Here is a 27,524-nt window from a genome sequence, read left to right as displayed (position 1 = left end):
AGTACATTGCAAAGTGGTTGCAAAGGCATTCTACATGGTTAGCATGTTCATGTGTGGTTGCTAAGGTGTTCTGAGTGGTTGTTAATATACATTGCTTGGTGGTTGTTACGGCATTCTGAATGGTTGTTAGCATTATTCTGTGTAACTGCTAAGCTGTTTTGAGTGGTTGTTAGTACATTGCTAAGTGGTTGCTAGGGTTTTTTGAGTGGTTGTTAGTACATGTCTAGGTGGTTGCTATGGCGTTCTGAATGGTTGTTAGCATGTTTCTATGTAATTGCTTGCTAAGGTGCTTTGCGTGGTTATTAGTACATTGCGAAGTGGTTGCAAAGGCTACATGGTTATTAGCATGTTCATGTGTGGTTGCTAAGGTGCTCTGAGTGGTTGTTAATATACATTGCTAGGTGGTTGCTACGACATTCTGAATGGTTGTTAGCATTATTCTGTGTAACTGCTAAGCTGTTTTGAGTGGTTGTTAGTAGGCTACATTTCTATGTGGTTGCTATGGCGTTCTGAATGGTTGTTAGCATGTTTCTATGTAATTTCTTACTAAGGTGCTTTGCGTGTTTATTAGTACATTGCAAAGTGGTTACAAAGGCATTCTACATGGTTATTAGCATGTTAATGTGTGGTTGCTAAGGTGTTCTAAAAGATTGCTAGTACGTTGCTAGATGGTGAGTGGTTGTTAGTACGTTGCTAAGTGGTTGCTAAGGTTTTTTGAGTGGATGTTAGTACATTGCTAATTGGTTGCTAAGGTGTTCTAAATAGCTGTAGCATGTTTCTGTGAAGTTGCTAAAGTTTTCTGAGTGGTTGTTAGTACATTGCTAAGTGGTTGCTAAGGCAATTTGAATGGATGTTAGTATGTTTCTGTGTGGTTGATAACATTTTCTAAGTGGTTGTTACTACATTTCTAGGTGGTTGCTAAAGCATTCTATATGATTGTTAGCATGTTTCTATGTGATTGCATGCTAAAGTGTTTTGAGTGGTTATTAGTATGTTGCTAGGTGGTTGCTAAGGTGTTTTGAGTGGGTGGTAGTAACAATTAAACCTGACATCAACTGTACCATAACTTTTGTTTTATAAGCACAAATGCATTAAAAGCACCAGTTTTCAGCTGCTGCGCAGGTTGGCAATCACGTGACTCTGTACAGAATCAGTTTTTATCAATTGAAGGCAGGGCTTCTGTCGCCATATTGACAGTTGCATTGTTCCCTAATTATAGTAATAGCATTGCTCAATCTTGTTATATTCAATATCTTTGGCTTGACTCAGGAAGATCAGAGATCCCAGCAGTCTTGTGCTGAACATTGACAATGACTTTCAGAAGAAACTCTCACCTCCTACAGACCAATGATCTTAAAACCAACAGGCTGTTGCCCCACGAATATCTCATAAAATAACTTGAATATAAAAACATGAGTCTTAGCCTTTGTGACACACATTCATAAGACAAGATGGTTTCTGTTAGTTTCATTGAGTTTTAATCTCTCCCACAGACTCTCTCTCATTCTCGACCCAGGGGTCACCCTGTATGTATCTCCTCTGGGGTCTGGTCCTTCGAGGCCCTCCCATGCAGTTCTGTGGGAACTTGACCAGTCATCTGAGCAGATATGAGAGGCATGTGGGGAGAGGAAACGGTGGTTTGGTGACTCAGCGTCATGAAACGTTCCATTGGCCTTTGGTTCTCCTTAGCTCTTTGAGTCATCTGCATCCCTGTGGTCCTGTGAGATGGGTGTGTTAGTGAGGGGGAGGAAAGTTTTGCTTTCTTCTGTTTCTGCTCCATTCGTTCCGGGCTTGTATTGTTTAGTGCTGGGCGTGCGTCTGTCAGGAGAGACAGTGAATGGTAAGTCAATATCTAATCAATACTTACAGCATGGCAGAGGGCAGGGACGGGTGCAAATTGTAACGTACAGCTGATCTCGTGGCACTTTCGCTGTAGAAGAATGTTTGGTCAGATTATGACATCATTTTTAGTGTGTTGTGTCTGCATTTCACTTGATATGCTGGGTTTGTATGACAGAAGTGTGCAGTTTTGGTTGTTTGGCTTGGAAATTGTACTAGACCTTATACTTGATGTATTTAAGTATGTTTACCAAGTATTTTATGTTTGAATGTGAAGTCTTTAAATCATCCGCTTTCAATGTGGGGGCCAAATCAGACTGACATTACAGTCACTGATATATTCTGCGCTTCCAGTGTCATTGAAACGGATATATTTCATTATGAAAGTTTTATTATGGTCACTTTTATAAATACTATAGAAGTGTGTTTCTATTAATATTCTGTTCATCTATTTTATCTTCTGTTTTTTCTTACTTAAAGGGACAGTTCACCTGAAATGATAATTTTGGCAGTATATCCCCCATGTATTTCTTTGTTCTTCAGAACCCAGCTGGAGATTTATCATCTTCCCTCTCTTTCAATGCACAATCCCTAAGTCGGAATTGTTGTCTAGGCAGTTTTAGGATGTTTACTTAAAAATAATGTGTAACAACTGAAACAACGGTGATATTCACAAGAAGGAAGTAGTGAGGTAAATGTCTTCAGGACACCTAAAATATATGACATAAGTTAAGTGAAGTTATTTATTACACGTTTAAATGACAAAATAAGTAAATGTTATGCTGTTCTGCACATGAAAAACAACATTTTAAAAACAGTATTTTTTGTTTCAGTCAGCTGACTATCTTAGTAATATTGTTAGTACTTAAGCAACTTCAGCTATTTTTATGATATATATAAAAAAGATATATAATTTTACATTGCATATTATCCATAATTGATATTTTCCTCGCAAAAAAAATTCTAGTAAGAAAACTAGTAGATACAATTTTTTATATGTATCATCTTAATAGATTTGTTGAGTCAGTGTTGTACATTTTGTAGTTCCGCATGGAGTTTTTTGTCTCTCAGATGAGAAAGGAAATCAATGTGACCTTCTGCTTTTCCCAGAGACCTCTCAGATTTTTCCCATCACAGTGTGGGAATACAGCATCATTTTATGCTCTATCTTTAGCTTTAGTGTAGGCCGGCCCATCATGTGGTCCAAACTGGCAGCATCCCAATTCACATACCGCCTGTTTTAAAGTTTACAAGATTAGAGTTAATGCATCATAAATCATACAGTATATGTATGTGAAACTAACATGCTCGAGTGGTGTTATTTTCAGGCTTTTTGTAACACACCCTGCATGCTCCTCTCATGAATGCATTGGGCAAATTTCTCCCACAATCTTTTGCCCTGTGGAAGAATTTAGAGATGCACAGATATATCTTCCAATAATCTTTATCGGTGTAAAAAATGTACACTATCGGTAATATATAGTCAAGGCTGATATAACCTGTAGGGGGAGCTAAGAGCAAAAACTCTTTAGTGTTGCTTTAATGGGGCTAGGTTAAATGCTAACACATTCACAACGCGCTGGATTAAGTGCCCGCATTGAAAAAAGATAGGTATGTATTAATTTGTCTAAGTTGAGGTAAGAATGTAATGGTGTAACGGAAATAAAATCACCATAAATTGTCATGAATGTGATTTTCTAGGGGTTTTTTTTGGTCGTTACAACAGGCAGACATGTATTTAGCATTGTGTCCAGAAAGAAATTAAAGTTTTGATATTATGAAAATCTACTTTTTCTAACTATAATGCATAGTGCTAGTAGGCCTAACATCCATACGCAGCACAAAAGTCCGGCATCGTCCATGAATTCGAAGTATAGGCGGAGATAGTTAGCCTGGCTCCGCCCTCCTACGTTCTTCCGCTTAATTTTCATTTTGCTTCAGAAAAACGTCTGGGGTTGCTGTGTAGAGTTTCGTTTTCTCCGGCAAAAATCTGCAGTTTCAATCAGCGAACATCGGGGAGTGGCTAAGAACGCAGATGTTGAGGTCGTGCGCCAGACTGAGTGACATACGTCACGACCAAACGTTAGCGATTGGTTATGGCAGATTCAGAGTGACTCTGGGCAGATCCAATAGTTTTAAACTTCAACAGAAGACCCTGAATGGAAGTAACGCTTTGCAATGGAGCGTGGCCAGACTCTCTGTACAAATGAAATGAATGTACGAGAGTCTGGTTGCACCAGGCTAGGAGATAGTAGCATTATCTATGTACTTCCTATGACAAGACCCCTGTTCCAAGATGGCGGCGGTTTTGACGCATGCTTAGAACCCCAATGCGACATCTACGCTGCGTCCGAAAACTCAATGCAGTGACTCGTTGCCTCGCTGCCTCATGAGGAAATGACTTCGGAGGCATGAAGGCAGCTCAGAGAAAGACTTTCGGACACACTTCAAAGGCAGCGTGTTTGAAATTTAAACAGAGAGCACCTTTGTGATAACTAATCACATATTTGAAAACTACAATACTAATTTCTCGCTAGAAATGCAATTAAAAGGTGTAAAAAGTGAAAATCTACCTTTATTTACACTAAATTGGTGGTCCAGTCGCGTCCTTGGCCGCCATTTTGTTTTTCGAACTCGACTGGGTTTGACCAATCACATTCTTTATGTACGTCCACGCATAGGTATCTCAGGAGACAGGAAGTAAACCAAACATCGAATTCGGACATGCCTTGATGCCTTCCTGCCTTGGAAAGCTGCCTCAGAAGGCAGCAATTTAGAGTTTTCGGACGCAGCCCTAGTGTATCTATGAGGAGTGGTGATGTTACTGCGCACAGAGGTCGAAGTGCTGCAAACTAAGTGCTCTTCCGCCAAACAATATAGTTCTCATTTTTTACTTTTTATTTTGTGCCACCATACTTAGTCATGTAACTACTCATGTAACAGTCTTTAAATAAGGAAAACATGGAAGTGTTCGGTGGCTTCTAAATTCATCCCTGTTTGGATCCTAAGGAATTAAAGAAACACTAAAGAGGTTTTTTTAACCTTAAAATAACGTTTCCAAAAAAGTTTCAGTGGTTCATCCACTCGAAACGTGGTGAACGGCACTTTCAGATTCGCTTTGCAGCCCTCTATCAGCCAAAACCGCACTAAAGAAGTTTCCAACCGTCGGGTTTCAAGTAAAAACTACAAAACTTGCTTTACGGCAGACCTACAATCCAATCAGAGCCAGCTATGCTGCAGTATATACGACAGTGGTAATGGGCAATTCCGCTTCTAACCTGTAGGGGGAGCTAAGAGCAAAAACTCTTTAGTGTTGCTTTAATGGGGCTAGGCTAAATGCTAACACATTCACAACGCGCTGTACAAAGATTAAATGCACGCATTGCAAAAAAAGGTATGTATTAATTTGTCTAAATTTAGGTAAGAACATAGTAAAATATTGAAAGACGGTGGTGTTTTTCTTTTAATGTTCAATATTAATGGTCATTATATAAATGAAAAGCATTCAGAAAATGTTATCTTCAGAATTTAGTTAATGCAAGTTAAGATTAACACCAAACTATCGGCATCAATATCGGCAGATATCAGTCTGAATAGTCGGCTATCGGTATCGGTTGAAAAATTGTAATATCGGTGCATCTCTAGGAGAATTTATTGCTAATTTATTAGTGCATTAAAATGAATGCTGCCACACGAATATAATAAATATAATAAAAGTAAGTAAATTAATCACATTATTGAGATGCTAATGCCTACATGCAAACTGTTTATTACAAGAGGGTCCGCTGTGTAAAATACCTTTAATGACATTGTAGTCTATCCAAATAAAGGTGTACTTTCTCATAACCAATGTGTAAAAAAATGCAGTATTTTTCACACAATTTACTTATCTGTATAGCGCTGTTTTCACTGTCCTAAAAATGGGCTGATGTCTTCCTTGTTCTATGAAGTCCCTCCTTCAGAAATACGTATCGAGTTTTGATTGTGTAGTTTGTTTAGTGTGTTTTGATTCGATAGCAGCTTAGCTTGCCGTTAGCTTAGCTGGCGACTGATGTATTCCTGTGGGCGGAGTTTAGTCAAAAAACTGTTCTAGTGACATCATTAAAGCAGGAAGTAGAGGGCTGTAGTCCAAACCGGCCGTTCGCTGTAGGCTTTGAAAGAGGTATTCTGTTAAAGAAATTATATCGCCTGGCAGTGAACTTTGAGCTTTAGCATTTTACAGGTATATTTATGCTCTAACAGCAACATTTCACACTAACTAGGGTTTAAAAATGGGATCAGAAAGAATGTGACCTTTAAAGGGGATTTTCCCAATTTTTAAATTTTTTATTCAAGATTTTCAAGTAGTTTTATCTCGAACAAATATCCAAAATGTCATAACCATGCATGAAAAGCTGATTTATTTAGCTTTCAAATAATTTACAAATTTCAATTTTGTATCACAGACATCACAAACCAGTCCAGTAGTGGCCAGCAGTGCAAAATGAGTTTTACAATAAGCTTGAGCAGTTTTGCAGAAGTGTGAGCAGGTTTTTTCATATCGACGTGCAGCAGCGTTAAGAAGCATGTTAAAATAACCCCTTTTTAAAGGCATGTACCCCACACTAGTGTACCATTTACAGTAAGTGCAGAACGTCAGATATGATAGCACAAACCGCTGGCTCCAGGGACCATGATGCAGTAAGACTGTGCGTGGGGTTGTGTGGGCTGTTATGACAGATTTGACTCAGCAATCTTACCCAGCAAAAAAAAAACGAAAAAAAAAAACTATTAGTCTCTCTCTTTAAATCTTGGTCTGAAACGCGGCAAGCCTGACAGAGACAGGTTTAAACAATAGCATTTGAAGTGAGAAGGAGGTTTGTTGTGTTTTTTATTTTTATTTTTTAATCGTGATAGAAGGTTAAGGCTCAAAATGGATGATGGTAAGATATTACATATTTTGACAATTAATATATGCACTGATATGTATGCATGCCTTATTTACATCTTTTTGAGATTCTATAGCATTCTTGCAGACGATTTAAGTCTTTATGTGATAGTATTTCCGATGCAGTAGTTTCGGCAATTGATACCAAATGTTTGTCACTGAAAACTGCAAAACTGCGTTTTTCATTCTCTGAGGCAAGCAGGAAACTAGCATTCACAAAAGTAGTATATACAACGTGATCTTATTTTTATGTTTTTCATTGATATAGTGTATAACAAGTTGATCAACTGCGGTCCTGGAGGGCAACTGACCTGCCAGATTTATTTACAACCCTCATCTAACACCCCCCTGTTAGTTTTGAGTAATCCTGAAGACTTTGATTCACTTGTTTAGGTGTTTTGGGTTTGACGTAAACTGTGCGGGACTACCGGAGCAAAGCTGACAAGACTTGTGGTATAATGTATATATCAAGTGTACATTATAGTCATGTTTTAAACACTTTAGTGTAGATATAATAGATGTTTTCTGATCAGATGATGCAATGAGTGTATTTATACTTTCACTCGACAGCATGATGATGACCACGTCATTTATTTCAGTGACCTGACCGCTTGATTTTGCACACGTCATTTGGTGACCATAATTGTAACCTCTGGTATAATAGTAGTAAAATGATAACCATTCCATAGCACACAAAATAGGATTTGTAGATTATAAATATTAAATGTAAAATGACTTTTTTTTTGTGATGAATTGTTTTTACTTAAGGCATTTCTTAAAGGGGACATTTCACAAGACTTTTTTAAGATGTAAAATAAATGTGTGGTTTATTTTTAGCTCAAAATACCCCGCAGGTAATTTATTATAGCATGTAATTGTGAGAAAAAATTAGCTGTTTTTGGTTTGTCCTTTTAAATGCAAATGAACTGATAAAATGCAAACACTGATCACCATAATGGGGGTTTGTTGAAATCCAAACTCAATTGTGATGTCATTATTTACTTTTCTCTCTCTCTGCACTAAATAGCATGCCGTGGTTGGATAGTTGCAGATTAAGGGGCGGTATTATTATAATAAGATACCCTTCTGACATCACAAGGGGGTGGTTCTCGCGAAATTAGACTTATGAGGTGTCATGAAACATTTTGATAAAAAAAGTAAATGCAAAGTAAGAGTATCCAAATAAGAAGCATACAGTTATAAACATCTCTTCATGTACTATTTTGCAGATGATTTTAAATGACATCATACAAACCAATTTTTTTTCACATTTAAAGAGGAAATTTTCATTACCGCAATGTGTCCATGACTGGATTTGGGTTCTTTGAAAAAAAAATCTAAAAAATAGAAAGCTTCAGTGCATGTAATACTATAAACATTTACAGTAAATAAACATGTGGTATTTGGTGATCATTGATAAATGTAAAGACAATAATAAGGAATATAAATGTGTCCAACAAATTTTTTCTCATCTTCCACAACAATTTTCAATCATTGTTTAAGCCCTCAAGGAACTAACATTTTCACACAAAAAAAATTGTTGGAAGGGACATAATTGACTGTGACACTCAAGATGGCAACCAGGTAAGCAGTTCTTATTTTTTCTCTCCAGATAAAAGTTGAAATTTTGTTTGTCATAGTACCTAGACAACTTTTTAGTTCTCATTACCGGAACATGAGTTTGAATGCATATGTTTAATGTAATGTCATGTTGCGGTAATGATCATTTTTTATAATGATAATCTAAAAAATGTAAATAATTCCATATGAAATATTTTTTAAATCCTCTACAAATAATGGTTATAGTAAGTTCAGACCTTAATCTTATATGTGCAAAAAAAAAATGTCTTCAAGGGCTTTTTAATAAAATCTGATGCTGGACACCTTCTAAGTCTGGATTTCGTGAGAATCACCCAATTAATTTCAATGACCTATTTTTCACATGCTTGCAGAGAATGGTTTACCAAAATGTATTTCACATTCACATTTTCTAGCTTAATAGAAGCACTGGGGACCCAGTTAAACATGAACAAAGTCATGATATGTCCCCTTTAACACAATGATAGTTTTTATGTTTGAGATATTTGATATAGCACTTTTTTTCTCAAATTTATATTTCTGTCATGCTCATCGTTACTATCTGCTGAGATTTTTGAATATTGGCAAAATTAAAGCCAACTTTAAAAAAGCTTAAAGTTTATATGAGTTGTTATGATTTCTGGTAAAGATGATGTTGAGCTGGCAAAATGTCAACTTAATGTCACAGGAAAAGGAGGAGTATCAGTTGTTTAAGTAGAATCAGGTGCCAAATGACTCTTAAATTACCTATTTGATCATCAGAGCTTGGTTTCGGTTCGATTTACCGTCATACCAAACTAGCCAAATTACGAGTCATGAAATGTTTGTGAAATGTTTTAGTCATTTCGACTGGTCTCTTTTTTTAGTAGTAAGATTCAGCACATTTTTTACGGGTGCAGGAATGCAACTGCATGATGATGTCAGATGCCCTGTAGAGATCTGCACGGTCGCTGTCCTTTTGAGTTATTTTGCTCTTAGTCAGCTCAGCAGATTCACAAGATTGTAGATAATAAATGCCTATCGCTCCATCATGAAAAAGTCATCTTGTGGCTGATATTATTTTTACTTTCACTTCTTAGAAGTGTACATTTACATTTCATTTTATTTATTTACTTTTATGTGCTTTAAAACTCTTAAGACTTTTTTTCCCATTAAACATAAAGAAGATATAGCAGAATGTTCAACCTGCTTTGTTCTGCATCCCTAATGCTCAGCTGTCTTTTAATGCAAAGTCTTTAGTGATTCGTACAGTTTATTTCTGTATCAATTACTTTTATTATTAATTTTATGTTCTTTTTTTAAAGAGCACCTATTTCATTGCTAAAATTTACATTTTTACATTTTTGTAGCTCCAGATTTCACTCTCTTCCTGAAATGCAGGGATTTAAAAAAAGCACTGTGTCTCTGATTGGCCAGCTAATCTGTACGTTGAGATTCGTGTCGTGCCGCATTACCACCTTGGGTGTGCATTATTTTAGAATAATTCAACGGCCCGTCGTCAATTATTCCTACGTATCCTTACTTTACCAACCTGTTACGTTCTGCTCAAGCAGCGCTGGCAAAGTTAATCGATCAACTTGGTCCTCTGCATTTTCTGGATCAGATTCAGGCTCGTATAGCAAAGATATTCATATTATCTCATGTTGGGAGCTGAATTTCCAAATATGGCAGGAAGCATCACATTTCCGTCGCACATTTGAGGTATTTGGTCAATCACAACGTACTGGATAGCTGGACAATTGGAGTACTCTGCATTTTCAGAACAACAAGCTTTGTACAAATCAATACATTTCAGAAAGGCGGGGCATAGAGGAGCAGCATGTATGGCATGTGGAAAATAATGTGTTTTTTGAACACATTGCATTACACCAAAAACACAAAATAGCGTTCTTTTTAGCAAGGTAATAGGGGCTCTTTAACTAGATATGGGTAGTTGTCTTTTCCCAAAACATTTCAAAGACCCTTCAGACATTAAGTTTCTTTGATAATATATTTGTGTGATTCTCACGAAATCCAGATTTAGAAGGTTTCCAGCATCAGAATTTTTAAAAAGCCCTTGAAGCCAATTTTTTGCACATATATAAGATTAAGGTCTGAACTTACTATAACCATTATTTTTAGGGGATTTACAAAATATTCCCTATATGATTATTTACATTTTTTAGATTATCATTATCAAAAATTATCATTACCGCAACATGATATTACATTAAATATATGCATTTACAAACTCATGTTTCGGTAATGAGAACTAAAAAGTTGTATAGGTACTATGAGAAACAAAATTTCAACTTTTCAACTGCTTACCTGGTAGCCATCTTGAGTGTCACAGTCAATTATGTCCCTTCCAACTAATTTTTTAAAATGTTAGTTCATTGAGGGCTTAAACAATGATTGAAAATTGGTCTTGGACACATTTATATTCCTTATTATTGTCTATTCATTTACCAGTGATCACCAAATACCACATGTTTCTTTACTGTAAATGTTTATAGTATAACATGCAATGAAGCTTTAATTTTTTAGATTTTTTAATTATAAATATTTCCAGAACCCAAATCCAGTCATGGACACGTTGCGGTAATGAACATTTTCCCCTTAAATGTGGGGAAAAAAAACAAAATTGGTTTGTATGATGTCATTTGAAATCATGTGCAAAGTAGTACATGAAGAGATGTTTGTAACTGCATGCTTCTTATTTTGATAGCATTTACCTTTTTATTAAAATGTTTCATAACACCTCATAAGTGTAATTTTGCCTGAATTACCCATTTATATTGTTTTTATTATATTTATATCACCCACCTATTACCTAAATGACATAGTAAAATTGTAGTATGTTTACGCAACTATGAATGTATTCCCTCTACTGATGACTTTGATGTGCAAAGCTGAATTTGCTTTATGAACCTAAACCTGTTCATTTTTAATATGCAAATGATAACTGTTCACTTGCTCAGAGTGAAATTAGTTTATTTGAACGTTTTTTGTGTTACTCAAACAGTGACCACTACAAACATTTGCAAAAGCTGTTGTGATATTTTTTCTAATTTTTACTCATCAAGTCAGTTGTGTCAGTCATTCAGGTGTAAAAATCAAAAGTGTAAGATTAGACCTTGTCTGACTAAAACCAGTAAGCCGGAGACAGATGTTGCTTAGTCAGAAGTCTACAACAAATTATGTGTTAAATTAGCCAAAACATTTACTTTTTAGTGTCAAACATGTCGAATTATCATGAGCTTTTTCACTCACATTCAGTTATCAAAATATGCACAAGTTATACTTTACCCTATAAATATTGTTCTGTTCTCATTAATGGTAGTTTTAGTGCTGTCTCGCTGTTCTCCTCTGATTAATAATAGTTGTCTGTTCTCCTGTTTTCTCTCATTGATTACAGTTGTAGTACTTCCAATTTCCTTATAGGCGGCGCCAAATACTCATTGAAACATCAAAAATTCAACAACTTATTATTGAAAGAAGTTTTCTTGTGAAGTTTCGGTGCATGTATATCTCTCCACATTGACACAAATGAGTCATTTTTCGTCATTTTGAAACAGAGAAAGCTCTGAATATTATAGTTTCATTTACAAAAGTCCAATCTTCACCACTTCAAAAAATCTCGGATGTGATAATGGACTCAAACACGCAGATTCTGACCAAAAGCCCGCGTTGTGCGGTTCATTCAGACACACGGTGCAATAAAGGCACTCTTTTTATTATTATAATAAATTAGGCCTACTTACAAACGACTTTACAAATACTTTAAAAAGCTTATGTGGGATTTTGTACTGTTTGGTTTCAGACAAACACAGTAATGTCGTGTTCAAATAAGAAAATTAAGACATAAGGACGTGGTAAGTTGCTCTATACAAACTTTATTGACTTTACTTTATTCACTTTATTTTTAAAAAAATGACATAACTACCTTTGCAGTTTATAATAGCTGGAATGAGATTACATTTTATGTAGTGCACATAAAGTTCACAATCTTTTTTAGTAAAATAATGTGTTTGTCATAGATTAGGCAACATCTGTAAATTAACAGGAATAAAAACAATTAGAAGTTTTGTTGTCATTTGATATTTGTCACCAAATATTTATTAAGTTTATAGAAATTTAAATTAGAAGTTTAGAGGTTTAAATTAAATATGTTTATGTTAAATATAGATGATGAAAGGTATTTAACACAGTAAAATATTCACTTTTTTCTTAGCAAAAGTTAAGATATACAATTGTTTAAGCACTTGATCTGACCTAATGTAATCTAATGTTGTCATGTTAATTTAGTTATATTAAATAATATGTAGGCTCCAAACAAAGTTGCACGTTATCAAGTTGATGCTTAATATAGCTAAATGTTTTTATTTAAAACCTCTTAAATTTACCCATGCACCTGCCACAGACTAAACCCATAAATGTAATTTTTAATATTTTATATGCTGGGCCAAATATATATATATATATATATATTCGGTTTACATTTGCGTCAGATATCAATTTAAATCTGGAAACATTACCTCATTAAACCTGTCTTTTGCGCAAGCATTAATAACGTGATAATTCATAATTATGTTCATGACATTTGTAAAAAATAATATTGTTTTGTCATCTTTAGGTCCCTAATAAAACAAAATAAATACATTTCACAACACTGAAGAGATGCGGATAATGCAGTTGTGTAAAATGTCCGTGCGCGTGCGCGTCATTTAACCACCGCCTAATTCATAAGATCCATAAGATTTTCAAAGCAACAATCAATGTATGACATCTCAGTCGTGTTTACCTCAGTGACATTTGTGTCATGACTTTCACACACATTGGGCGTTTGAAGTAGTTTCAGGAGCATTATTAATTCAGCCAACACAAAATCGTATGTTTCACTAAAGAAGATAGCAAATCAGAGTAAATGAATAAATCAGTCAAATTACATTTGCATTTGGTTATTATAAGCTTATTTGCATTTTACAACTCATATTTTTATCTGATTTTAGTCCATATCCAATCTGAAATCAATAATGAGATAATAACCCAAAGATCAAATTTAAATTGTGTGTTTTCTTACCGTGTGCTCTTTCCTGTTTATTTTATTTCTGAGTTTATCTCGGCTTATTAGCTATTTAGGCTAACTGATAACATAAAAATGATGGGAAACCTTGTTTTCAACGTTGTGTAGCCTATGTAGGTTGTGGTGTTATATAAAGAAGTTTTAGTTCACAGTCACACACTGTGGGTGGACGAAAAAAATAATGTTTAATTTGCCTTCACAAATGCTGGATGTTAAGGGCGTTGTTTTTCCATGATTGTAGGCTGTATACTCCTCAATATGAGTGACTATTGCAAAAAGTTATAGTTTGATAAGAGATAATGATCATTTCAGTATTGCTCATTGGAAACTCAGTGGGTATAGCCATGTAAGTGTTTCTGCTTCACATTTTGTTTGTCTGTCGTAGAAGATTTGAAGACACTGCACACAGCCCGGTAACTTTTTGTTGTCCATCATGTTTTTATATTGGTAACTATGGAGGCGAGTTGTTTGCTTTTGGGTGATGTTGTTTTTCTGTCATAACTGTGAGGATTGTGTGGTGCTTTAAAACAATGAAAGAAATGTGATATCAGTGACTCAGGTTGAATTTAAATGTCTTGTATTTGAATAGTGTATGCGTTGAGATTTGTGTATATACATTAAATGCTCGCGTGATGTGTTTTTGTTGTAGGGTGTAGTTTGGACACAGATGTATGTTTGTGTATGTTTGTGTATGGGTGTGAATGTGCGTGGCTGCATGTGGCGTGTTGAGTTTAAAGGAAGCGCTTTGACAGACGTTCCCTTTGTTTTGAAGTATTGCAGTGCTTCACCGCCGGTTGTGCCCCAGGACTACGTATTTGACCCAACACTGTATCCCACCAAAATGATTTATTGCACAAAAGTAACCATTTGACCTTTATCAAGTATTATAATGTCTTAATATTGGTATGGGCAGTTTAAGGAGAACAATATAATTATTAACATGACAGGCAGATGTAAATAATATTGGTTTAAATTTTGTTTATACATTCTATTTTGGATGCATTTTCTTTGACCTTGCATGATGTTGTTTGTGGTTTTTGATAATGAGGGCATGTCATGCACCCTTGTTGTATTGCTGTCTGTAAGGTCGTCTATGTCAAAAGATAAGGAGACTTAAATGTTTTTCAAACCTGTTCAGCAAAAATAAATGGTTACATGCATTTTTTGTTTGGATTAAACATTTGTTTTTCTTTATTTTTTGCTCACATCTGTGCTCTTTGTGAACAAACCACCGAGTTGTGAGCCAAGCTGTGCTGGATTAAATAAGTAACAGAACTACCAGACATAATGGTGTTTAATTTTTCACCAGTTCATCTCATTTATCCTTTCTTCACCATTTTTAAAGTTTTTATGTATCAGCAGACGACCCCGGGCGGATTTGCACGGACATCGGCGTGGTTCCGGAGCGGATCCGGCCCGGAGTCGTCTGCTGTCTGGGATTGGCCGAATGCATGCTTTGGTGGCCTAATACTGCCTAATATAACATTGGAGCTTTTCAACAAAGGAGGAACCGAAAGAATATGATGTTGATTGAAGCAAACATCCATTATTCACCGAAAATACCAGTCAGTAGTACAGACAGGAATAGGTATAATATCTATTATATATAAAGAAAACCATGCTATCAAGTTTTGCCCCGCTGATGTGCATTCAGCTAAAGTTTGTGAAATAGATTGATTTCATAGCAGTTGTCCTCAGGCCTTATACTGCGTAAACGCGACTCCTCATATGGTCGCCGTGGGCTCCGAAAAGTTCGAATATGACAGCGATGATGACACAACAGTAGATAAGAGCAGATTCTAGCGCCTGAAAGGCGAGCTGGTGTTAAAGGACTATTGTAAATTGCACATGGCTGAGACAAAGTGAAACTTGAGTGGACTTCCACATTGTAGTTATTTGAAAGCAGCCTTGATGGCACAATTGTTGAGGAAATTAAGCAAGGGCGCTTATTTAAACAGTGCCAAGGAAATACATAACATTCTTGTTCAGTGGCCTAAAAGTGACACCGTCTGCAAATTTTGTTTAGGATCGCGTAGGAACTATACTGGTTATTTTTATACAAACCTATTTTTACATTTACAATACGCCTAATGCATGACCTAGAAAACATTTAGGCGTGATGAGACGAAGTTTATTAGTCGGGTTATTCATAAATCACTTCATGTTTGGGTCTTTTTTTGGCATTTAACAGTAAACAGCTGTTTCTAAGTTGAATGTGAATTCTTCAGGATATTTAATTCCCAGAGTCTTTTTAATTCCCCGGCCTGTTTCAGCGTGACCTTTAACCTTTTATTGGTTTCTTTGAACAGCTGCAGTCTTGCCGCAGCTTTGACAAAACTCGTCTTTTGTGCCAAATTGACAGTCCTTTGTGTTTTGACACAAAGCTGCAATACCAGTCAGCTACAATATTTGCAGTTTTTTTTATGTGCACATTGAATGTGATCACGGGCTGTAATACTGCATGCATGCATGCTGTGAACTGACACTGAATTATGTACTAAGGAAGTAAAGAGAAAGAGAGAGATCGCTAGGCTGCGCGTGGGTTTGAATGCCAACCGAAAGCATAGGATGTTTAAATGTCAGGCAATATTTATCCTCCACAAAATATTGTACAGTGTCGGCCTAAATAAATCGTGACTTTTTCTATTCTCTCTCTCTCTCTCTCTCTTTTCTAAAAAACCACAAGACTTTTCAGTTTTGTTTTTCGGGCGTAATTTGGTTGATCTTTAAGTTCATCATCTTTGAGTTAAGACAAACAGTCCAGGAACCTCCTTTCAACATCAGCAGGATTATTCAGAAAACCCGTCGCTCTTGGCTTTATGTTGAGTTCTGTAACACGTGTCAAACCTAAAGTCACAGATATCAGTTTACAGACCTGTATTATTACTAGTTTCAATATTAAAGTATAGCTAGGATTACATCTATGTATGACCGTACTGATACTCCAGATTGATGTGATTGTTTTTATTTGTGATCTATACAAACTGTTTATGCATGAAATGGATAAATTAACAAATGTAATATTTTATATATATTTAAAGCACCTTAAAATATGCATTTGATCAGTTTGTATGTTTTCGAATTAAACTCATGACTCTGGTGTGGCTACATTGTAAAATCCAAACTATATACTGTAGTATAGCTGGGATTATATTATAAATAATTCATACAGTAATTTATAATAATTGTCCTGAATTAGATTTTTTTTAAATAACTCACAAAACTGTTTATTTGTTTACCTTGTTAAGTTTAGCTTGAAATAATCTGTTCATCGAGTCGACTCTTAAAACCAATAAATCTGATGGCCATCTCTGATGCAAAAACAGGTCACGGCTTGAAAATTGTGCGTGGACATTTGTGTGTAGATTTATATCACTGCATTTTTGCTATATGACACTTTTGTTTCATTTTATATTTAAATTTGCATGCATTAAAATAATTTTAAAGTATTAAATTCACCTTAATGTTTATGTAAGTGTGTATTGTTGAGTGTGTGTGATTGTGTATGTCTGTGTATTGTTAAATGTGTGTGTGTGTTTGTACTCCCACACCTGTGGTTGTGTGTGCTGTTTTGCTCAGACTGTAGGAGGGCTTCAGACTTTTTAACGGCAGTCTCATAAACGTTCCCACAAAAAGCACGAATGAGAAAAAATACCCAGCTGCACAAAATGGACACTTCAATTTTGCTGAATTTGTTTACTAGTGTTTGTTTTGTTTAGCTCAATGTCGAGACTCTCTGTGTTTTGCTTAAAGGATATGGGCAGATATAATGACATCAAAGTTTCCATGTTTACATAAACGCCTTTCTTTCACCTAATGACCTTTATACAGTTAAATAAATTATTCATATTTGCAAAAAAATATTCTTTATAGAAAAGTGAAACACATGCGATTACACAAAGATAATCATCTCGGATTAATGTGGGTTTCTGTGTCTGTTAAATGCCGATTTTCAGACGTCCTTTCAGACGGGTCAGACATGACTAATATAAAATTATTATGGATTTAATTATAAACTTCAGTGGGCACATGAGATGTGTTGAGGGATCGTCTGTGTTGACTGTGAAAGTTTCAGTATTAATTGTCAGCGTGTGTAGGTGTAACTTGTTATCAGAAGTCGAAAACACAACGCATGATTTTACTCAAACTATACGTATTAGAATTGTCATCATTTGTGTTTCATTTTGCACATTAGCTACGGCGAGTTTTTCGTGTGATGTTCGAGTAAAAACTGCAGCAGTTGTGTCATGGGTAGATGTAAACAAGTGCAACAGAATAATATCAAATTTTGTATTAAAGAGCTTATCTGAGCACATGACATTAAAGCATTAAATTGTTTGATTCATTCCATGATTTTTCAAAAACAGCAGATATGAGATAGAAATCAAAAAAGGCCAAATTGTTTTTTTTTTTATTTTTGTGAGGAAGATGTGCTTGAGCTCACTCAGAACTGTTGCATTTGTTGCAGTTAAATGTAAATGAGTTGTGTTAATGCATCTTCTCTTAGACTTTTATATTTTTATTATCATCTTTTACTTACTTTGAGTGATGGAGGACAGGAAAGACAGGGAGAGACTTCAGCCCACGGCTGTCTGTTCCTCTCTGCTTAACCACGGAGACTCATCAAACACAACGCTGCTTTCTTCATCGCCTCAAATGACTAATTTTGATAGAGTAGAAATGCAGAGTAAACCGTGTACGTGTGTGTGTGTGTGTGCTTCGTGTCATCTTTAGTCGGCTCTAATATGTCGGTCTAAAATGTGGAAATTGAAATTGGGTTTTAGGATGAAATATGTTGGAAGGTTTAGCTTGTTTTGGTTTGTCACACCATAAAGCCTTGATATTCAGACATAGTTCAATTATTTCTGCAATGTATATTTTATTTGCTTTTGCACAGAAATATCCAAGCATGTTTTAGCAACACATACGATGTTATGCATCAGTAATTTCAGAAAATCTCAATTCTCTGAAGGTTTGCATGCTATTTCCAGTATGTAGTTTTTCCTCATTGAAATGATTCATTTAAAAATTAATGTGTAAACATGAATCTAAAGAAATATTTGTCTTGTAGTTGTTTTTATATAAATAAATCTTTGTCATTTTGAAACTGATGGTTTAGGTGATATTATAGAGACACAAGGGGAAATTTGTTGATGTTCTCTCAACCCACTCAGTTTCGATAGGAAAAATCTTTAACCTTTTCTGCGACAACAAATGCCCATCAAAAAAAAAAAGAAAAAAGACACAGAGATCGAGCTGTTTTTGAGGCCACGTATCATTCGACACACACTCACATCTTAAGGACTCCATTTGTGATATTCATTTTTGTTATGACTCAGTTTTCACTCGTCTCAGTGAATACTCGCTGAATATTTCTTTGATGAAAATCGCTTGTGTATAGGAATGCATTTTAGCTATTATTTGCACCACGGTGTGCTTATTTAAATTGAAGTGTTAGATAATTGTCAGAGGTTGGTGTGTGATCAGCTGGAAGCCATTTTAGCATTTGAACATTACTTAAGATTTGTTTACAATCAATTGTTGTTTATTTGGTATTATCTGGTTTATCTTTCATGTGTATTTCAAACAAACTACACATAACTTGCCAGGCATCTTAAAACTTGATTATATATAACAGTAAGTATGCAAATCTGGCATATATAAAACTGAAATAATTATAATTTTAGTAATAGTGACACCGGTTTCATATCTACACATCAGCATTGTGGACAATTCATGTTTTTTTTAAACAAGTTACTCATTTGAAGATCAAAAGATTTTTCAGGCTCTGCTAGGCCTTACCTCGACCTTTTGGCACTCTTAAGGTCATCTTCATTTTCTTTGTGAAATGTCGAGAGGATGACTTACAATAATTTACTTTGTGTTTTTCTTGTGAAGTGGCTGTAAACAGGCACACAGATATTAGTCTGTCACTTCCTGTTTAAGCAGTTTTGTTTACCGTTGGTGCTATTTTTACCTCGTCACCAGCGGCCGTTCAAGTGCTTTTTCTTGTGTCCTATATTTCTCTCCTAGTGCATATCTTCTGTTTTAAATGAAACATTATTTCACAATATCCATACACCAGCTCTGATGTCAAGTCACTCAGTTTACCAAAGCTGCGACCCATGAAACAAACACCTGTTTGTACAATGTGTGATAATTTATATATTAAAAAAACAACAACAAACAGCTTACGCTAATACGGTGCTGTAGACAATAGTGACGGTGTATTAGCGTCGTGAATGCTCTGGGAAACCGCGCAGTTACTCTCTCTTGCTCTGACTAACTCCTGTACTGTTATGTGGTGAGTTAATTCAGATGCTTCACAAATTTGACTATAACATTGGCATAAACTTGACTTTAAGTTGCCGGTGTCCTTCTTGAGAAGTGTGTGTCATAACCTCTAACTTTCTGTCTTATCCAAATGAGTAAGCGCACATTTTGATCAATATCTCGCAGGAACCTTTGCACATGAAGAAATTACTCGCCTACTAGCCACCTACGAGACTGACACTTCTTTAAACAGCTGCTTCCAAACAGAAAACAGGATAACTGGTCACCTTCAGCACCGGTTGCCAAATTGGACCTTATTGATTACAGGCCTTCAGTAAGTGATGTCTACCGTGGGACTAAGCACAAAATTGCATTATAACACAAAGACGTTCAAGATTCCCATGCAAGTTTTCCCTTTGAATCAAGTGGGAAATTTTCAACGGAAAAGCCACTAAATTACAGATTTGGCAACGCCGTTGTAATGCTTTTAAATAGACACACTATGCATACTACAGTAGCTGTCTCATACCCATATCATGACAGATTTGATCAAATGGCTTGAATGTTACAATACTTTTGAGTCATCTTACACTTTTTCATTATAGTGTTTTTTTACCACAACAAACAAGTCACAATATATGAGAAAACTCCCAACGCCAGCTCTCGCACCCCTCCCTCTTCATTAAATATTCATGAGTGTCCGCCTGTCACTGGACAGAGAGCCTGAATTGATGGACGCGAGAGATTAACATCTTTGCAGTTATTCTTTAAAGATCTGAATGCAAACAAACTGTGTCCGATGAATGCCGTACGGAGAGACGTTGGGAGTAGCCTCTCTCTCTCTCTCTCTTTTCTGTAGGCATTCGTTCAGTTTCTGTTCGTCACGTACGTCGACTCAATCATTAATCATTAATTCAGTCTACGTGGAGGAGCCTTAGATGACCTGATATATACGTGTTGTGTAGGAGAGAGCGGGCAAGAGACGGAGGAGAGGTTAATAGACGGTGCAAACCTTTGACTCTGAAAGTAAAAGTCGTGGATGAAATGCATCCCAGCCATGCTGATATTCAGTACGACAACCCTTTTGCTCTTGATGTTGCTTAGATAAGGTTATTTAGCTATCTACTAAAGTGCCATAAATTACAGACTGTAAAAGTGGTATTTAATGAAATTGCTTGATCAAATATTGTGCTTGGAAAGCAATGACGGACATGAGGCCGTGTCCGTCCTATTAACTATAGAAAACAATATTTTGCACAAATAAAGCCAGTTTTTATTGTGACATTATTTATGAAAAGCTTTTAACCCCAAATGTTCTTGTTACCGTAATACCTTCATGTTTATTTCCCTTTATTCTCATATATTCCTCTCACTACTGTAATACAGCGATAAGCACAACCGCAGTAAATTCATTATACTGTCGATTGTGAATGTTTACCCCATTGTGAAACAAGAATGTTTGACATTTATATTTTGACATGAAATGCTATGAATCATTCCAATAGTTTGACTGCGTGAACTGTTTTGTGTTGTTTTCGGTCTGGTTGGTCTTGTACATAGTCTTTGTGTGGGCTCTCAAATGCACACACTTGGTGTGTGTGGGCCTCTCTGTGTGTGTATGTGTATAGTGTTAGGTTTCACATCAGGCCCCTGAGAGCCTCTCTGTCTCTTATCTCTTTAGTCACGAGCAGCTCGGCCCCTCCAGGTCTGTAAAAGACACTCGACTTCGCTCCTGTAACACCATCAACGATTCATTCTGCAGTCATTCTAGATTCTCTATTCTTATTTCGATATCTGAATTATAATAATTCTGCAGATGAAAGATAAGAATCGACACAACAGCCGGAGGTAGTTGGTATTTCTCAGAAGTTGCTCAGTTTTTACTCAGGAGAAGTTCGCGGTGGTGCAGACTTTTCTTAAACGTGTCCTTTCTCTGAAAATGCCTCGTAAGAAAGCACAAATGAAATGCAAATGAGCATCAAAGGATAATTTGGTCTTGAAAGAATGTCAAAAGAAAGTGTAGGCATATTGAATCTGTGTATGTCAAATCGCTGAGATTTCTTTGCATACTTAAAGTGCACCGTTTGAAACATCTCTTTAAAACTCTACAATGGACACATGATGATATCAAATTAACATATCATTTTATGTTACTTTAACTTAACAAATTAAGTTAAAGTGCACCTGTTTTATTGCTAAAAAAACTACATTTTTTGTGTATTTGGTATAATACAATGTGCTTGCGTGGTTTATGGTTAAAAAAACACATTATTTTCCACATACCGTACATTTTTGTTGCTCCAGATTTCACTCTCTTCCTGAAACGCACGGATTTGACAGAAGCGCTGTGTTCCTGATTGGCCAGCTAATCTGTACATTGTGATTGACCTGAATACCTCTGTCATCAGCCGGAAATGTGACGCTCCTTAACATGTTTGAAAGATTTGGTTGCTAACAGGAGTTAACTTACAGTCCGAAGCGGGAGGAATTATGATAATGACGTTCTTGTCCATATCAACAGCCCCAGAAAGTAAACTGTTGCCTACAATCCGTGTGTTTGTTGTAGTGCAAGAAAAGAGATTTACGTTTGGAGACGAAAACTTGCGTCATCGTTTACTTTGGGGTTTGTACCTTTTGCATATCGTTAAAATGTGCTAATACACACTTACACACCAAAGGAAATGTAAAAACGTGAATCGGACATCCTCTTTAAACAATTTCAATTTGTTTTAATAAGTTATTTTAACTAAGCACAAGTCAAAACTTAAAATAGAATGTTGAATTGACTTGCATAACCAAGTTGTTTTAACTTCATATTGCATTGTTTTACAGTGTAGTAAAAAATACACTAACATAATTCAAAGTGCTTTGCACAAAGAAAGAAAGGTACAAGAGCTGTCACTGGGGTGGTACCTTTTTTAAAAAGTACATCTAAGTGTACATATTAGTACCTTAAATATACACTGTATAAAACACAAATCAATTCAATACTGTTTTAAAGTGATACTTCAGCCAGATATCAAAACTACCCCATGATTTACTCACCCTTAAAGGTAGGGTATCTAATTTTAAAAATGCTAACGGTAGCCAACAAGCAATTAAAGGAATATTCCATTTTCTTAAAAGAAAAATCTAGATAATTTACTCACCACTATGTCATCCAAAATGTTGATGTCTTTCTTTGTTCAGTCCAGAAGAAATTATGTTTTTTGAGGAAAACATTGCAGGATTTTTCTCATTTTAATGGACTTTAATAGAGCCCAACATTTAATACTTAACTCAACACTTTGAGTTTTTTCAACGGAGTTTTAAAGGTCTATAAATGATCCCAAACGAGGCATAAGGGTCTTATCTAGCGAAACGATTGTCATTTTTGACAAGAAAAATAAGAATATGCACTTTTAAACCACAACTTTTCATCTAGGTCCGGTCCACCGCGACCTAACGTAAATGCGTAGTGACGTAGGGAGGTCACGTATTACATATATAAAACGCAAATTTGCGGACCATTGTAAACAATAAACTGACCCAAAAATATTAATTAGTATCAGTTGACATACAACAACGTAGGAACGGTCCTCTTTCAACACATTTGTAAACACTGGGGCGGAGTTTCGTGTTCGTCCTCTGTGACCTCTTGACGTCATGACGTATTGCGTGGGGTCACGCTGGCGCATCACGACTGGATCTAGACGTATATTTTTTATTTTTGGATGACGTGGTGGTGGGTAAGTTGTCTGGATTTTTCTATTGAGAAAGTGGAATATTCCTTTAAATCACAATCCCACCCTCCATTCAAATTGCCATCCAAGTCACGCATCTATTAAAAACAAATGAACACGACAGTCACATGTCATGTCTTATTCACCAGTGAGAAAACTTTGCAGTACAAAGTGAATAACATTACCAAAATTACCAACATAAACAATTGGTTTACATCAGAATTAGTTAAAGCACACTTTTGGTTGTGTAGACGTACTAACTATATTGTTTTTGCTCTTTGCTGATCCAGGCAGTTTTTGCTGTTGTTGTTATAAAAGATGTCTTTGATTTTGTGGCTCCTGTGCAGGTTGTCAATTCAGCAGCAAAGTTTGCCATTCTCCCTCGGTTTACAGATGGGAGGTGAGCGCACGTGAACATACCGATGACGTATGGTGTCTGTGTGAACAAGCTGCGCGGTGGCATTCAAATTACGCTGACGGATGAGGGACAAAAAAGGCAACGTCCGTTCGGACCAAGATCTATGATTGGTTGAACATTTTTTGGTCCTACGCCTTTCACAGATGACATAAATTTCTACAAATACATTTAAACAACTTAACATAGTGATTGCTATCAGGATGTGAGGAGACTTTTAACCAGCATAACTAAAAATGTTTCTGGATCAAATCAGATACCCTGCCTTAATGCAATCTTTTGATAGACCCGCCCCACACATACGCAACCCAGGCAACGATGCTGATTGGCAACAAGTGTGTTTTGGTAGTCAGCCCGACTCCCTTTTCCTAAGTGTTTTTCAAAAATCATACACCCCGCCTTTAACAAATTACGTTGTTTTATAATTTGTCAACTTATCACAAGCTAGTTATTATAGTTTATAAAGTTTAAAATATGAATATTTTACTTACAAAATCGCATCGATTACCCACAAAAGATCTTTATTAACCCCTTGGAGCCATGTGGATTACTTCTGTGAAGGATGGATGCACTTTTTTTGAGCTTCAAAGTCAGAAGTCCTGCTTTCTCCCATTACAAGTTTGGAAAAGCAAGAACATTCACTAAAATAACTCCAAATGTGTTCGTCTGAAAGATGATTGACATATGTATCTCGGATTACTTGAGGGTGAATTTTGTAGTAATTTTGATATTTAGCTGGTGTATCGCTTTAAGTTTTTACTTGTGATAAGTTGACAACTTGTTAAAGGAAGCGTGGTTTGTTGAAGGCGGGGTGCATGACTTTTGTAAAAACACTTTGGAAAAGGGAGTCGGGCACAAACACACTTGTAGCCAATCAGCATTAAGGAGCATCTATTAACCAACATCCTTGCCTGGGTTGCGTATATGTGGGGCGGGCCTATCCAAATAAGGTCAAGATTCTATTGGGGTAGGGGGGTGTTTGTATAGGTGCAATTTAAATATCAACATTGGCTTTCAGAGATCATTCACCCCGCCTTTATGTTGAAATAACGTACAATCTATATTGTTTGATATAATTTTTGCAGTGTACATTTTGGTACCATATGTATACCTACTGTAAATGGTACATAATGGTACGCTTTTTTCACTTCTTTGAATCTCATTGCGCTCTAGGATAAGTAATTTTGAAGATTACTTATAATAATATTTCCTTATTTACAAAGGATATAGCTACATCAGGTCGGGTTAATTTACTGTACACAAACTCTTTTCCTGTAAAATCTGTTAGTTTCGTCTTGTCGTGTATCATATTTATTGAGGATGTGGGCTGTTATACGTTTCTCAACCATATTAAACTGCACAGTTTTGGGTATCAATGACTTTGTACAGGGGATTAACACAGAAGACCCTGTGGTTTAGGTAGAGAGGCCATGAACGCCGTTTAGCCATGCAGAATGCAAATTTAAGAATATGTGTGGGTTAATATGTATTTGTTTTTGACATCGTTTTCTAGCACAAGTTGTACCGCTGATTTTCATTTGAATCTTAAATAGAGCAGTCGATTTGTTTTTGGCACATTAGGTATAGAAACTGGTCCGATGTGATTTTTGTATAACTGTCAGGTGTAAATGTGATCTGTGTTTGTTTGTCGCATAACAGAAGTCACAAATAAAATCTCTTCAGTGTTTTTTTTTTTTTAAGCGGTGTGATTAAATGGCGAGCAGGAATGAGTTTGTCTTAGGCTTTCTTCTACTGAGAGTAATCTCATAATGTGCACAGATTTACCAAAATTCAGTACTAAAGTCTTCAATAAAAATGTGAGATTTCAATATGAATTCAACCATTTCTTATTAAGTTACATTTATTTGAGCTCTGTTATGCATATTAAGTATTCATTTTATAGCTATATACTCTTACTGTACACTTGTGTCAAAAAGGGAGTAAGGCCGTTGGATTACATTAAATGGACACTCCACTTTTTTTGAAAATATGCTCATTTTCCAGCTCCCCTAGAGATAAACATTTGATTTTTACAGTTTTGGAATCCATTCAGCCGATCTCCGGATCTGGCGCTTACACTTTTAGCATAGCTTAGCATAATCCATTGAATCTGATTAGACCATTAGCATCGCACAAAAAATTAAACAGTTTCTATATTATTCCTATTTTAAACTTGACTCTTTTGCAGTTACACTGTGCTAAGACTGACAGAAAATTAAAAGTTGTGATTTTGTAGGCAGATATAGCTAGGAATTATACACTTATTCTGGCGTAATAGTCAAGGACTTTGCTGCCGTAACATGGCTGTAGCACACGCAATGATTTTATGATAGTCCCATTGGTAACTTTTAATAGCAGGAGACTATTTTCGGGCACTGCGTAATATAATTGTAAAAAAGTATCGAAACTCTTTGGTTATTTTTTAGCGCGATGCTAACGATCTAATCAGATTCAATGGATTTTAGCTATGCTAAAAGTGGAAGCACCATACCCGGAGATCAGCTGAATGGATTCCAAAACGCTAAAAATCAAATGTTTAACTCTGGGGGAGCTGGAAAATGAGCCTATTTTAAAAAAGCAGAGTGTCCCTTTAAAATTTAAAATGTTTATATTTGACCCAACAATGGGTTAAAACAACCCAGCATTTTGAGTTTAAACAACCAAGCATAAGTTAAATTACAAGGCTCTGCCTTTTTTCTTTTGTTACTTAGCGCTGGGTTGGAAATAATCCAGTATTTTTTTAATGTGTAGGTCAACAAATGACCCATTTGTGTTTTTTATTTTTCACAAGACAAAGTGACTTAAGTGAAACACACCTAAAACTTTTTTTTGTTAGCAACACTGTTTTTGCGCAACACTTAGATAACACGTTTCATGAGTCTTTCTTTGGTGTGTAAATCTTTTTAAAAGTTTCTAAACTCTTTTGACTACTGTAGTGCAAGGTTCAGGGATTGTGTTTCTAAACAACAATTTCTCATTAAATTACATTTATTTGAGCTGAGCTCTGTTATGTATATTAAGTATTAATTTTATACCTATATACTCTTACTGTACACTTGGATCAAAAAAGGGGCCCAAGGCCGTTGGACTATATTAAAGTGACACTCCACTTTTTTTTGAAAATATGCTAATTTTCCAGCTCCTCTAGAGATAAACATTTGATTTTTACAGTTTTGGAATCCATTCAGCCGATCTCCGGGTCTGGTGGTACCACTTTTAGCATAGCTTAGCATAATCCATTGAATCTGATTAGACCATTAGCATCGCACAAAAAAATTAACAGTTTCGATATTATTCCTATTTTAAACTTGACTCTTCTGTAGTTACATCATGCTAAGACTGATAGAAAATTTAAAGTTGTGATTTTGTAGGCAGATATAGCTAGGAATTATACACTTATTCTGGCGTAATAGTCATGGACTTTGCTGCTGTAACATGGCTGCAGCACGCGCGATGATTTTATGATAGTCCCATTGGTAACTTTTAATAGCAGGAGACTATTTTCGGGCACTGCGTAATATAATTGCGAAAAAGTATCAAAACTCTTTGGTTATTTTTTAGCGTGATGCTAATGGTCTAATCAGATTCAATGGATTATGCTAAGCTATGCTAAAAGTGGTAGCGCCAAACCCGGAGATCAGCTGAATGGATTCCAAAACGCTAAAAATTAAATGTTTAACTCTGGGGGAGCTGGAAAATGAGCCT

At 35.8% G+C, this 27,524-nt stretch overlaps 1 long non-coding RNA gene across 3 annotated transcripts in view; it reads left to right on the top strand.

The window, feature by feature from the left end:
* LOC129416126 (uncharacterized) overlaps nt 1-27,524 on the top strand; it is a 64,109-nt gene that overhangs the window by 9,672 nt on the left and 26,913 nt on the right. For 2 of the 3 annotated variants that reach the window (XR_012372213.1, XR_008635436.2), the window contains exon 2: nt 1,494-1,840. The exons of the other annotated variant lie outside the window; for it this stretch is intronic. This is a non-coding gene — a long non-coding RNA (uncharacterized lncRNA). The remainder of the gene's footprint in view (nt 1-1,493; nt 1,841-27,524) is intronic. 3 annotated transcript variants of the gene reach the window in all.

This window comes from Misgurnus anguillicaudatus, chromosome 11 (genome assembly GCF_027580225.2).
Source record: "Misgurnus anguillicaudatus chromosome 11, ASM2758022v2, whole genome shotgun sequence".
NCBI lineage: Eukaryota > Metazoa > Chordata > Actinopteri > Cypriniformes > Cobitidae > Misgurnus > Misgurnus anguillicaudatus.
Note: the sequence above shows the minus strand (reverse complement) of the source record. Positions and strands in the feature narration are given on the sequence as shown.